Source organism: Musca autumnalis, unplaced genomic scaffold (assembly GCF_047663935.1).
Source record: "Musca autumnalis isolate F117 unplaced genomic scaffold, ASM4766393v1 scaffold_5, whole genome shotgun sequence".
Classification (NCBI taxonomy): domain Eukaryota; kingdom Metazoa; phylum Arthropoda; class Insecta; order Diptera; family Muscidae; genus Musca; species Musca autumnalis.
Window position 1 is genome coordinate 136,783,380 of NW_027412088.1, and position 13,871 is coordinate 136,797,250.

The 13,871-nt window shown below is 34.6% G+C and overlaps 1 protein-coding gene across 1 annotated transcript in view; it reads left to right on the forward strand.

Moving 5' to 3' along the window:
* Positions 1 to 13,871, forward strand: part of LRP1 (LDL receptor protein 1) — a 531,524-nt gene that overhangs the window by 173,360 nt on the left and 344,293 nt on the right. The gene's annotated exons all lie outside the window — the stretch shown is intronic.

Below are 13,871 nucleotides of genomic sequence, written 5' to 3' on the forward strand. Positions count from 1 at the left end.
CCATTATCACCTCTTCCGTCTTTCCTTTACAGTGGAAAAAAGCTCGCATTGTTCCAATACCGAAAGGTAATGTTGTTAACAGCTACGACGATCTCAGACCTATTTCAATTCTCCCTGTGTTGTCTAAAGTGTGTGAGCACATAATGAAGGATCAAATAATGTTACATGTAAGCAGGTATATGTATAATGGTCAGTTTGCCTTTCGTAGAAATCACAGTACAACCGGTTTATTACTCTATATGACTGATATGATTAGAAATAATGCTAACATGAACACTATAGTTGTATCTTTAGACCTTACCAAAGCATTTGATTCTGTTTCTTACCACTTATTGATTCGTAAACTTAGAAATGAGTTCAATTTTTCCGTTAATGCTTGCAAGCTAATGATGTCTTACTTGAGTGATAGATCGCAATTTGTGTACTATAATGGAGAGTATTCTACGTTGCTTTCCCGAACGTGTGGTGTTCCCCAGGGGTCTATAATGGGACCCTTGTTGTTCGTCCTTTACGTAAACAGCATTGCTGATTGCTTTAATGGTGCACATTGCACACCGTTGTTGTTTGCGGATGATGTTTTCCTGGTTTTCAGCGATGCTAGAGCGTCTGTTGGTACCTTCGAGAATGAAATTAATTGTTGTCTTGGCCGATTTAGTCAATGGTGCTCTGAGAATGCTCTTTTGATCAACCCAGGGAAGACAAAAGCAATTAAGTTCGGCTTTGGAAGTCAAGCTAATGACTTCAATATTTTTCTAGATCAGAATCGGATCAGCTTCGTAGGTTCCCATAAAATCCTTGGTGTTATTATAGATGATAAGCTTTCATTCGAATTTCACATCGACTCTATTCAGCGGAAAGTATTTAGTACCATTCGCAGATTGTATTCTATTAATGTATACCTTCCTACATGGGTCAAACGAAGACTAGCTTCAGCTCTACTCATGCCTTGTATCAATTATGGCTTAGAAGTGGTTTCTGGTACGATAGAACGAAATTTATTAAGGCTGAGACGTATTGTCAACTCTGTTGCCCGGTTTGTCTTTGGTGTGAAACGTCGTGAACATATATCTAGTTATGTTGAGAGTTTTTTGGGTGTTGATTTCGAGGTATTTGTCAATTGTAAGCTGTTGTGCACTTTTCACAAAATAATTAAGACTGGTACACCTGCTTCATTGGCTAACATGTTTAGCTTTATTTCTTCACCGAGGAATACACAACTTTTTATACCTAGAATATACAACTCTACTTTTGAAAAGTCGCTCTTAATACGCGTCGCAAGATTATGGAATTATTTACCTCTTGATCTGAGAGTTTTTTCACATTCCAATAATGCTTTTCGGCTTAAAGTGCTTAATCATATTACTTCTCAACCTGAAATATAGACTTGCTCACAATGTTTGTGTTTATTGCTTGATTTTCTTTTGTCTTTCATGACGTTTGCTATGTAACAACAATTTTCCCGATTTTTATTGAGTCTATGAAAGTCTATTAAATGACTTCTATGGTGTTTGGTTGCAATATCGAAACTCGACATGTACCTTGCTTATTGTACTGTAATTATGTTTGCTGCTTATTGGCCACTTTTTAGCTATACTTTTTTCTCTTTCTTGATTTTCATTTTTTAATGGCTGGGGAGCCAATTATACCAACACGCATTAAGAATTAGATTTTATAATTATTTCTACTCGGAATTTAATATTTTGTTAATACTATTTATTGGCCTTGAAGGCTTTTGTATTAATATATGGATTGAATAAATAAATAAATAAATAAAAATAAATAAATAAAATGGTACTCTAAATATTGTCGAAACTCAGTTTAAAACAAGTAAAAAGTATCAGTCGGCTTTGCCGACAGAGATATACCCTCAGCCTATGTGAATTGAAACGTTCATCTATGGACAGATCGAATGTATTTAGGGTATTTTCTGAATTTTGTGGCAGTTTGTGCACATTTGAACTTGCCTACAAAAATGTGGAGTAGGATTATAGTCCAAAACTGTTGCGCTGGAGGTACTTAAAGGAATGGACCTACATAGTCCATTATGGAGGTGGATCTTATTTTGGGAATCATATCTATTCGATAGTGAGTTATCGTATTACTTTTGGACCAGTATACTTGTCCACGGAAAACATAAGATCGCTGTAAACAGGACCACAACGAACAGCATTGGTATACATTTCTTTGAACAGATCCTTATCTGCGTTTAGACGCAAATGTTGAACTTTTGTGGGGGAGGCACCCTAAGGAGAGAACCGATATAAGCCATTTTAGAAGTTAAACTAAATTTGGACAAAATATAAGGAGATCCAATTTTGGACCAACTTCGTTGACCCGTTCAAGAGATATCGGGCATATCATTTTAGTGCAATTTTTAAATATTGGGGGGAAGTACTAGAAGCTGTGCCCATCTTCGAACTGAAACTAAGTTTGGACAATATATGACGAAGACCAAATTTTAGATCAAATCGATTGATCAGTTCGAGAGTTATCGTGCTCTTCAGCCACTACGTATGGTGCCATGGACTGTTTTCTCAAGAAGTATGGACTTGTCCCTGAAAAAACTTATACCGTTGTAATTGAGGCCGCGAATGCATGTTGCTTCATCAAAAATTAATGTTAGTCAAGAGCAGGTCTTAAAGTGAACTTATCCGAAATTTTGCGTGGGAGGTACCCGAAGGAGTGGACAAATATAGTTAATATTCGAACCTGATCTATATCTGGTAGATATATTAAGATGTGTACAGTATATACCAAATCTGTCACTTCCTTGAAGAGTAATGGTGCGCACAATTTTTCCGAACATTTTTGAACTTTTGTTGGGAAGGTACCTGAAGGAGTGAACCGATATGGCTTATCTTCGAATTTAAACTAAGTTTGGATAAAATATTATGAAGGGCAAATTTTGGATCGAATCGGCAGATCCGTTCGCGAGTTATCTTGAGCTCCAACCACTACACACAGTGCAATAGGGATTTTTTGAGCCTCTCAGGCTATTTTCTCAGGAAGTATGGTTTTGCCCCTGATGAAACTTGTACCGCCGTATGGGGGGCCGTGAATACAAGTTGTTACAACAAAAATCAAAACGATTCGAGAGCAGGCCCTAAGCTGAACTTTTCCGAAAATTTGTGTGGGAGGTACCCGAAGGCGAGGACCGATTGAGTCCATATTGGAACATCATCTAAGTTTGGTAGAAATTTCACGATGTTCAAGGTATGGACCAAATCGGTTACTCCCTTCAAGAGTTATCGTGCGCACAAATTGTCCGAGCATTTCCGAACTTGTACCGATATAACCCATGTTCGAACTTAAACTAAGTTTGAACAAAATATTGCGAAAGCCAAATTTTGAACGGTTCATTCGTTCGAGAGTTATCGTGCGCACCAGCCAGACAGACAGACAGACGGACGGACATTGCTAAATCGACTCCAAATTGTCTGAAACACATTTCGTCCAAACATCTTGGGGTCTAAAACCATTATTTCGATGATGCACATTTTGCCCGTATGACAGTGTATATACCCTCGTTAGCATAAATGCTGAGGGTATAGAAAGCCCTATCTATCGATATCCCCGCAAATTTTTGCGCTTTAATCCTATCTATATTATTTTAAAAACCCCCTATATACGTAAGTTTTTTTGGAAAAAAAAGTATTTCAATCCACACAGGCTGAGGGTATATCTCTGTCGGCAATGTCGACTGATACTTTTTTACTTGTTTTCACTAACGACAATAAACTAATGACAACAAGTTCTGAGGCGGCAAGAGAACGAACTCGCCTGTACAATTTGAAATAGTACTTACTTAGTTAGCCTTTTACAGAACATTTGTCCTATAAGCCGAACTGAGAAAAAATTCCATACCTCTGTTTGTTGCTTTGCTTTTTGGAATACCGCGTCTTTCGATTTCGTCTTTCGTCTTTCGATTTCGTCTTCCATCGAAGCCTTTGCCTGCCAGCTCAACATGTACCGCCATGTGGCCCGTATTTATACGCCTCATTATTGCTCATTCTTTTGACATGGCTCAGCCAATTCAATCGTTGTATCTCGATACGTTTGACTATACTAATGTCTTTGTATAGCAGATACAGCTCGTGGTTCATACGCCGTCGATATTCACCGTCAACGCAGATTGGTCCGTAGATCTTTCGAACAATTTTTTCTCAAACACACCAAAACTGCCTTGTCTGCTTGCGTAAGTACCCAGGCTTCACAACCATAAATTAGCATGGGTAGTATCAATGTTTTGTAAAGCGTTGTTTTTGTCTTACGCGATGTGGCGTTGTTTTTAAACTGCTTACTTAAGCCAAAGTAGCATTTGGCCAATGCAATTATTTTTCTTATTTCACATGTTTGTTGTGTTTATGGCCGAGCCGGGGTAGGCGAAGTCTTTTACTACCTCAAAATTATATGAACCAATTTCAACATGAAGGTAGCAGTTACTTCTTTTACTGATCGTCCCATGATGTCTATATCATCAGCATAAGCAAGTAAAATGTGGCTATTGGCGTAGATTTCGCCATTTCTGTTTTATAGTAGCCCCCCTATATGCTGCATTTTTCTTTCTGGAAGCAACACGACAATCCAGGCCATGCCTTGGTTAAGGTCTCTGGTATCCAAGTATGTATCTGTTCGTGCTTTATTTGCAACGATAAGACGGGAACGTACTTTTGCTGCAACAAGGTGTTGGTCCGAGTCTATGTTTGCACCTCGGAACGATCGTACATCCGTCTATCACAACGTGATCAATTTGATTTCTTGTTCTTTGATCTGGTGGCAGCCAGGTGCCCTTAATAATATCGAGATGCTTAAATCTTGTACTGCAATCATGTTATTGCCTCGTGTCATGGCAGCTATAATACAGTGCCTCACCTTTAGCTGTTGTTGTGATGCCTTTCCGAATTCATCGTATTTCCTGTATGGCAGTAATGTCGGCCTTGTACTTTTTAAGTACATCTGTCAATGCGTAACTGCATCTTTCTAGGAAGGGGTTACTATCCCGACGCACAAACCCAAGTGTTTAACGTTCGTGTGTATACTATTGCACCTCGGAGGCACCCAACGGGTGTTAAAGACAGCTCCCTAGCTGACACCATGGGGCGGGGGGTCAGTGTCCACTTGAGATGAGCGAGGGAGCAAGATAAGTCCTGGGTCAGGACCATTGCTTGGTATCTTTCATACCCTACGTCACCCAATTTTGAATATTAAGCAATTATATTTATGTCGACTTCTTCTTCCAATGCACTGTAACAATTGAGCCAATTGAATTTATTGAGTTTTTAAGTACTACCCAATTTGGATGATGCTACTCAATTGGATGTATGGATATGAAAAATAATTATCTCTTGTTTTTAATTGCCACAATCATGAATATTGTTTGTTTAACTGTTACTTTGAAGATCTTACAAAAATAAAGTATAAACGAGAAAACTTGACTGTAGAATAAGCGCAAATGTATATAAATATATATATCGTCACCATAAATGCCGGAAGACGTAACCGACATGAAAATCGGAATTCGTTTTTTGGTGGAATCTGATACATTAAGCTAAAATACATGCTCTGGTAAAATTTTAAAATTCTACGTTTAAAAATAGCGATCCTATTCAAGAACTGCCAAAAGACGTAACAGCATGCTGTAATTTTCATAAAACACAAAAGGCGTAACCCACATTATTTGAAAATTTTACAGCGGTACAAACAATTTAGTCCTTGATTTTTGCAGCAATTGTAATGCCAGAGGGGGTATATTGAGCTGATTACGGAAATGTATAATTTCCTTTGGGGCGGATCCGGTTATTTGACCCGAAAGTCCAGATTCAAAAACCGGGTTAGACCCGGTTCTACTGAATCTATTACTATAAAGTGGGTGTCGTTTGGAAGCTTATAGAAATACCTATCACACGGCGTGATTATTTTAACCGGTTCGCCTTATATGCGGCTTATTTCACCATATGTTTAATTTGACTCTCAGGTGACGGTATCTCATGAATGGTGATTCCGTTTTAACAATTGTACAGACCAATCTTGTTGCTAATTTTTAAATCTACAACAACTTTAGGCGGTTTTTGTAACCCGAATAACTTTTTGCACCAAAATTCTGATTTATGGGAATTTTTGATATTTCCGCTTATACGTATGTCATAGCCTAAACCCAGGTTTGGTAAAATGTCGAAAGTTTTAATAAAAAAAGTGTTTGAGGTGTCTAAATGAAGATGATATCTGAAGACCGACCTATGCCCTGATTTAAATAAACCTCCCAAGAACAGCAAAAAACATTAAAACAATATAAAGTAAACGGACAAAAGTATGTGGTTATTTTGAAGGCAATGCAATACAAAGGGCAACAAAAACTGATGTACGTGACAAGTCTTATGAGACATTGGCCCGAAAACATATACACGTTTTCGGGCCATAAGACTTGTCACGTACATCAAAATTCTCGTCGGCCTAACACAAAGATGTTTTTTTCAAAGACAACTACGATTATAGTGTAAGTTTGCCGAAAATGTTCTTATCTACCCGTGGTATAACATATATAATGGCTTGAGATTGGATAAATTCAACTGATTTTAATGATATTCAAATAGGTCCAGAGAAAAACGCAACTTTTCTGTGCTGTCTACTTATTCGAATAGACAGGAGATTCAATAAACTGCAAACATTGGCGTTTGATCTTAGCGGTATAATCTATTTTAAAACTGGTATAAAAGATATCTACCAGACACAATTTCCGGATTTTGGAGCAGTAGATGTATGCACAGAGGCTAAAAGTTTTAAAAAATAAATTTCAGCACCTACTAGACTTAAAACACTTAATTCCAAGTGATTGTCATTACGTTTATGGCTACATTCCTTATGTGAATTAAAAGTTACATTTTATTTGTTTCACATTACTTAATTTATATTAACTATATTTTGTCGATAAATTGACTTAAATACCATAATAAATATAATATTCTGGATCTGCTGTTTTAAATATCGTCTAATACACTTGAAATTATAACTAATTATAGTACTGGTTGGAATAGACAGTTCACCTAATTGCGGTCCATTGAAATATCACCGTTAAGACTGGGAATTGAACCCAACACCTTCAGATTGCTAGTTTAAAGTACGTTTAACCGCGTAGGCCAATAAGTCAGTTCTAATTTGATTATAATTTTTCATTTATACTAGTTTCTTTACATGTATACTCAATAAATTGTAGGTTACGTCTTTTGGCATTTCAGAAAAATGCAATGCCAAAAGACGTAACCCACACAGCTTCTAACATTCTGGAAAAAATTTAATTTTTTTCCACAAATATGTTTCTTCTCTGTCTTAAAACACGATACTAAAAATTTTCGATATTTTATAACACCGTTTTCATTTTTTAACGTTTTTTGCTTCTCTTGTAAAGTTTTATTTTTGTGGGTTACGTCTTCCGGCATTTATGGTGACGATATATATATATATATATGTATATATATATATATATATATATATATATATATATATATATATATATATATATATATATATATATAGGCTTTCTGGGTGAAATCGGACACTAGCTGTGTTGAAGCTGCGCCTCAGCAAAACAAAACATTTTTATATTTTCATATTTTTTGACTAACGGTTGTAGAGATATCGCGTCTTGAAAAAGGTGAATTCTTTAAAAACTACAGTTTGACAACAAATGTATTGCAAAGACCAAAATTGTAAACAATTTCATATTAATTGTTCGCTTATGGCAACAAATTATGTAAAAACAATACGGTTTTTTGTACACAACTCTTGCTGTTGGTCCTCAAAACAATATTCGGTCGAAATATACAAAGTTTATTTGCAATTTATAACAAATACAATAAATGTATTACATAGGGAAAAACAGTATTATAAAACTAATCATTTTTGAAAATTTTTGTAGTCATTATGGATTTTTATGACTTTTGCGGCTAATAATGGACTAACGGAATATGATAAAGTTGAGTGATAATAAAAGCCGTCGTGGAGGGTCTTCAGACAGGTAAAAAACGTATGAGACCATATTGACATTAAACAATGACGAATCGGCCGCAGACAAGTATGCAAGGAATGAATATTTGACTCAATATGTATTGTCGGATAATGGACCAATGCAAAACAGTCCGATTTTGGCTTTGAAAACATCGAAATACCTCTGGACACTATAGGGAAAAATATACCCTCAGTGTATTATTTTGAAAGACCTACAACAGAGCTCTAGTTCCTCTCTCAATATTATAGGAATCACTGTTACTTTTTTTACTAAATGGATAGATATTATACTCTTCTATCATAATAAATCGCAAAAATTGCGCCAAATCTAATAAAACTCATCAAAATTTGGAAATTATACACCTTCTAGGAAAGCTGGAATACCGAATTTTTTGGTACTATATTTTTTACCAAGCAAAAAAGTATGCAAAATCGGGTTCACGGACATAATAATGATTGGGAACATATCCTACTGACATCATTAGGAAATATTTAATAGTCATTATTCTGAAAGTCGGTAAAACGGGTCCAAAAGCTCAAACACGTTCAAATACTATCATTCCAAAGGCCAGATCATGATATATTTATCTTATTTGTGTAAGCTGCTGATGTAATATAACAAAAACTAAACTGGTAAATACCTTGGGCCAAACTCCTGATATCAACCCTTATAATATTTTTGGGTCCAGTTTAAGAAAAAAATTCGAAACGAAAGATCAAGATTTAATAAAAATTTGGGAACCAGTACCCTTAGAGTGTTACATGCCGAGCCTTAAAATTTTGGTTTAACTAAGCTCATTACTGCTCCAATGAATGTCCAAAGTGGATAAACAACTCATAAAGGAACATAACTCCAAAAAACCGTAGATTTGGTAATTTTTGCAATACATTTATTGCCACCTACAACTAGTAGCTAGTTCTTATTTTTGACCGTATTTTTATAAGATGCAAATAAACTTTGCATATTTTGACGGAATATTGTTTTGGGGACCAATGGCAAGGGATTTGCAGAAAACAACAGTATAGTTTGTACATCATTTGTTGCCATAAACGAACAATTAATATGAAATTTTTTACAGTGTATTGCAAAGGCCAACATTGTAAAAAGTATTTGATATTGGTCCAAATAGAAGAAATTATTTTTTGTATTTTTTCCTAAATAAAACAACAAAACAAATGTTTAAAAATGAAATTTGTTATTTTTTGATAAAAGATCAAATGTTTCACAAAAAAAAAAATAGAAACAAAAATTGTATTGACAAATTTTTTTTAAAAGAAAATTAAGAAATAATAGTGGTTATTCGAATCCCAATACCAAATAAGACTTAACATTTTTGTAATTAATAGTAGTTTAATACAAAAAAATTCAAGAAAATCGAAGAGTACAATTACAATCATTGATAAAAAATGATTTTAAATATTAAATCATTGAAAATTGCAACCAACTTTTTTTTTTTTTTTTTTTTTTCTTGATAAAAAAACAAGTTATGAGTATTTCTTTGCATATAGTTTTTACAAAAATCGACTTTTTCAAGTCGCGATATCTCTGGAACCGTTAGTCAAAAAATCTGAAAGTATGCTGAATTGTGTTGCTGAGGAGCAGCATCAACACAGCAAAATAAAGGAAATCAAAATCTACTTTTTGAAAAGTGTCCGATTTCACTCAGAAATCCCCATATATGCAAAACTTATAATCAAACACCAGGCGCCATTTGACATTTCCATTGGAAAGTTTGACATTTTTTAGCATAAACCTACTCAGGAAAGTTTGACATACGACCATGTGTTATGTTGTTTAAAGTGACTAGAACAAATCACTTTGCAAAAAAAAATGGAACATTTTCGTCCGATCATTTTTCACAACTTTCGATGTGGTTTATTAAGGCAAGAGTGCATCGTTAAAATTATATCTTTGTAAGGCGATGAAGCACCACCATCTTATAGTACTGTGATCAACTATTTTAATGAATTCAATCATGGGCGACCCTCGCCAAAAAACGAAGGTAGTGATAGTCGTCCCAAAAACGACAGTTGTTATAAGACGTGAGACAGAGGCATCCTTGGGCATTTCTTCGACCAACTAACATTTGATATTGCATGATCACCTGGCGCCAAAGTTGGGGTTTTCTCGTTGGCTTCCGTGTCTATCGGTGCAAGAAATTTCGAAAAAACACGATCGCGCTGCTTCGAAGATATATAAAAGGTGGTCACTGGTAACGAATCATGGAACTATGCATATGAGCCTGAAAAAAAACAGATGCGCCGGAACATACGTGTCTCAATGGGAGTGAAACAAATTTAAACAAATGGTTTGACCGAATACAAGAGTGTATAAATCATGCTGAAAATTATTTAAAAATCGTGTTTTCATCATTAGAGCAAAATGTATCGCGCAACCCTCGTAGAACATTAGTGATATAATATTGTTGTGAATGTAGCAGGTGGATTCAAAAAATTTTAATTGTAACGTAGATTTTTATTAAGCATTTAATCTATTTGAATCAGTTTTACAACAACAACTACCGTATAGGATTTACTACAATCGTGCAATTATCGCTTAGTCTCAATTTCTCTTGTTTATTTTGGTATTCTTTTTGTCGTATTCTCCGCTCCCATATTTGTTTGATCATTCAGCACGGTGCTCTTGAAGCAACTTTAAGTGGAAGGTGTATTCCCAAGTTTTAAAGGGTGGTTCTATTCAAATGAGCCAATTTTTTTACTTCAATTTTTGACTTTATTTTGTTTTCCTTGCATAATTCTTATACAAATTGGATTTGAATGCAAATGAATGACTGAGTTTACTCCAAACACATGAAGCAAAATATAATAAAAGTTAAAAACTTCATATCTTGTATAATTGGAAAAAACGGAGGTTGAAAACAATTTTCAAGGGGGGTTCTATTCAAGTGAGCGGCAGTGTACATATATACAAACATTGTATATATAAGCTAATTTCACAAATGTTTTCGTTCTTTTTATACCCTACACCACTATGCGGGGAGGGTATTATAAGTTGGTTTAGACCAAACAGTTTGTAACGCAAACAGTTGTAACGCATCGAAATAATCCTCGTAGACATATACTTACATACATATATGTATGTACCAAAATTAATGCCTCGACGAGCTGAGTCGATCTGGCTGCGTGTGTCCAAAATTTTGGGTAGTATATTCTTCTGATGGAACCTCTCAAATAAAACGCTTGTTTTTAAATTAAAAATGGTGACAAAATTAAACGGCAAGCGTTTTATTTAAGAGATTGCATTATGAAAAATTAATTTCTAGCCTTGACACTCCGACAATAGCCGTTGCTCACTTGTTTTAAATATTATAAAAGTACCCACAATCAACTTCCCGATTCATAATAACTTTGGTCTCACTTTTATATATTTATGCAACGACACAACACAACAAAAAGTAAATATTTTACAGCACAAAGTTTGTTTTAATTTATAAAAAAGTGTTAACTTTGGCACTGCGCCAACTAACGGCATCTAACGGTATTTACAAAAACTAATTATTTTCTGTTGATTTGAAGTGTTTTCTATTATTCTGCGCAAAAACAAACTAACATTTTGAAACTTCAAAAATAGTTTTGGACAAAAAAACCCATAGTGAACTTTGAACTTGAAATTTTCATTCATAATTTTGTTTTTTAATTTTACCGATTTCTGTCGGTAACTCTAAAAATGAGATAGAGAGTCGAACTACGAATATTTTAATCTCCTACCAACTACAAATCCACCTCAAAACTTTGTATTTTTACGCACCATGTGATCTGTTTGCTGCTCCTGTTGATAACGAGATGAACAGAATTGGTTTAATTTACTGCTTTTTTAATTGCTATACATTATGTATTTTCATAACCTACCTTGTATATGGGAAAAACAATATCATGCCGTAGGCCCACATATTTGACTGTCTGCATCCGTATAAATTTCTCAAGTTAATCACAAACTACAGGCAAATACATCAAATGCTTGGCTCGATTGTTTGTTGCAATGTGAGCTGACTGAATGATGATGCGGTCGAGTTACATGGGCAGGGAAACCAATTTGCTTGATCTCATCTACTACGTCTCTTTGCAATACCGAGCAGCGGTAGTGCCTCTTTATCTATCCATTGTATAATAATGTGCACTTGTTTTTCGGATGCAACAAACAAGTTCTGGAAAAACGAGAATTATAGTGTGGAGCACACATACATACAGTGGTGTGAAAAATAATAAGGACACTTCAATCCATAACCAAGATTACATTGAAAACTGACTAAAAAAGTGAAAATTACATTAGTTTATAAAATTTATTGTTTTCTTAAAATGTTATGAAAAGTATTATACAAATATTTTGATTGCTTGTGACCATATTTTATTTATCTTTTATATTTTATGCGAATTGTCGTAGTTTGGTGTGTGAAAAATAATAAGGACACTTTATGACATCTTTTAATAAGGAGCAAACTTGAAAGAAATTAATACATGTTTTTACTAAATAATGGTAGATAAAGCGTTTCAGTGTCATTAATACCTTGTAGCCGATCCTTTGTTTTCTAAAACGGAAGCGCATCGTCCTGGCATCAAGTCGACCAAATTTTGGCACTTCTCTACTGGTATTGCGTCCTACGCAACCTGTATAAGTTGGCAAAGGTCGCCATAATTTGATGGACACTTTCCCCTGCTTGATGTTTTAACTTTATTCCACAACATTTTTCAATCGGGTTCAAATGAAGGGATTGTGTGGGCCATTCTAACAACTTAACTTAATTATCCTTGAACACCTTTTTTCATTTTGCCGTCATTTTTGGGGTCATTAACCTTGCTGAAGATTCATTTGAGAGGCACACCCCCTTCAGCATACAGAAGAATTATATTTTTCAAAATTTCAATGTAATCTAGTGATTTCAAAAACACTTTGAATACTGTATAGAGACCCCACAGCATAGTAAGGAAATGTGCCCCACACCATACTGTTACCTCTGCCATATTTAACAGCCTTCTGAGTGTATTTTGGGTTATATTATTGCTTTTTAGGTCTTCTACCCTCTATAAGAACAAAAAAGTAACTTTGGTTTCATCGGACCAAAGAATGGTACGCAATTTTTCTTAGACCATGCGATGAAATTTCTAAGAATCTGTATTATTTGTTGAATATTTTTATACCTTATACCTCTATGTCTGAAGTGTATAATTTTTCGATTTAAATTATACTTTTCTGACACTGTGAGCTCTAATGTAGTCACCAACTAGGGTTCTACGGGTTGTTGATGCGTCAGTTTTAATATTTAAGTCGTTTTTATTCGTAAAGATGCGGTAAAATGGTATTTTTTTAATCATCGAATAACGAGTATTATTACTACAGGTGCAATTTTTGGATTTCTGCCACGAGTTTTTTTTTTTTTTTTGAAATTCACCCAAGAGAATCCTCTACCATTGCTTTTAAAAATTCTATGCTCTTCCTGTAATTTTTCTGTATGAATTTCCTTCTTTATTTAAACATTTTATGATTTCTCGAGTAGCGTGAGAACAGTGCGTATTTTTACCCATATTTGCAAAATAACTAAAAAATATCGGTATATTTAACATTAAATGAATAAAAGTTAATTAATTTTAAGCTTTTACTTACAGGAAAGAATCACAAAAAAATAATATCAATTTATTTTTACTAAAACGAAAAACTGTCCTTATTATTTTTCACAGCAGAAATCACGGATTTTACGAACAATATTTGTTTTGTATAAAAACTAAACAGAAAGAACCCAAAATCGTAACGGGATTTCTTATTGCAATACATGTACATTTTCAAAAACAAATTTCCATCGCAAATTCTTCCATTTTACACATTTTAGGAGCGACCAAAAGTTGTGAATGTCACT